Here is a 1950-nt window from a genome sequence, read left to right as displayed (position 1 = left end):
CTGGTAACATATTATTTGGCATCTCTGTAGCACCACAATGGTTCATTTATAATAGTATGTTGTAACACAGTTCACCTTTATCCAAAAACTGCAGCTCCTGCGATTTGGATATTGCACAAAATGGCCACAAAGAGAAGCGAAACAAACACAAATAGCCGCAAAACTACCTCAAAATGACCTCAAAGAGATTCAAAGCAACTACAAAGAGATGCAAAATGACCATAGAACAATCACAAAACCATACAAAATAAACACTAAGAGATGCAAAACAAATAGAAAATGATATATTTTAAAAAAAAATTATGTACTGGGTAGTCTAAAGTGTGTTGACAGTTTTTCTTCTGGTGTGCACCAATATGAGGGTGCATTTAAACCAAATTTAGGCAACAATATTTTGCTTTTTGTGTTTTGAAATTGATATTGCACAATTGCTACATATATGGCAAGTTTCGTCAGAGCATGATTAGTGGCATGCTCCTTTGATATTACTGTAGGACACATGTATCATGTTTTATCATTTCACAGTGAACAACACTTCTACTTGTATTACAGTCAATCAGAGTTTGACAGCCCAGTGATCAGGTGGCTTGTCATACTCCATTAAGCAGGAATGTGATAGCTACAGGGTCCATGCCATAAATTCCTAAATGTTCTGTTCACATTTTTTTTGCTTTGATATTTTTAGTTCATCTCAATATCCTGTGACAAATAAAATCACTTTGACCACTTTTCATAGAAAATGACCATGTAAAATGCTGCATGAAAACCCCCCAGTGGTACGGCTTTACCCTCATTGCAAATTGCTTACAGACAGTTGAGTTAACCGCAATCAGTTTGTATAAACAGCATATAGCTCATGCTACCGAGCCAATACAGTGTCTCACAGGCCTAGCTGCCGACACAAGTTATGTAAACGCTAAGGCGACAAGGCAGATCCTGAGAAGTGCCCGCTAGAGACCAGGGCCATGATGCCAACTTTGAACCTCTGAAGCCAGAAGCCTTTACAAGCTGTTCCTGTACTTTAAATGAAAATGGGAAGGACATAAAACTCTGTCTTTGAGGAGAATTATTCATGAAATGAAAACTGGAGCTCATTTACTACCCAGCCTTGCTGATCTGGCTCAAATATCACGGTAAGCCTGAAGCCAGTGGTGTCTCCGCCTAGTCATTGTGGCAACTCCACCGCCAAGACAAAAAAGTCATAATGTATCAGCATTCATTTTCCTACATGCTGCAAAATAAGTCTTGAAACACTGCTATGTTGAGTACAGATACTGGCTTTGGATGAACAAGAAAGAAGAACGTGTTTGGAAAAAACACTCAGCAGTGTTACATCTCTGTATAGTGGGCCAGTTTCATTCATTTTCTCTAGATGGGTCCTTAAAGGGGCTTTCTGTGGGTTTCTGCCAAATTAACTGTAAATGTTAGTCGCTGTTGAGTCGCAGAATATTTCTCTCCCTTTACTGATTCAGGTGATTTAAGGAATATCTGAGCTTCTTGATATAAATGTAGCCAAACACCAGCCTTTGTTTTGAAAGTGGAAGTGCTGGTAGGGGCAGGCAGAGAGATTAAGTTCCCTCAACAGGTGGGGGGGGGGGGGGGGGGAACCACCACAACCTGTTTTATAAAGACTGTGTATCTTCAGCAAAAGACTGCAGGGACTGGGAGAAAATGAGGACACAACATGACTGGTGATAAATCTGAGAGTCTACTAATCAGAAATTAGGCTAAATAAAAGGTAGTCCCTACAGAGGTAAAATATATAGGCTATTACAGGGAGATAAGTGTCCTCTGAGGGTCTTTAGGACCATAATGGTGATTTATCGCTTGTAGAGACTCCTGAGGTCCTCTCTTTTAGCTACAGCGTTCAAATCCTGGGAAGCTCCACCTCCACAACCACCTTTTATGTTAATTTCAGCGTGAGCACGCACTGGAGGGAGCCGCCAAGTG

The sequence above is a fragment of the Micropterus dolomieu genome, linkage group LG15 (assembly GCF_021292245.1).
Source record: "Micropterus dolomieu isolate WLL.071019.BEF.003 ecotype Adirondacks linkage group LG15, ASM2129224v1, whole genome shotgun sequence".
Taxonomy (NCBI): Eukaryota; Metazoa; Chordata; class Actinopteri; order Centrarchiformes; family Centrarchidae; genus Micropterus; species Micropterus dolomieu.
Note: the sequence above shows the minus strand (reverse complement) of the source record.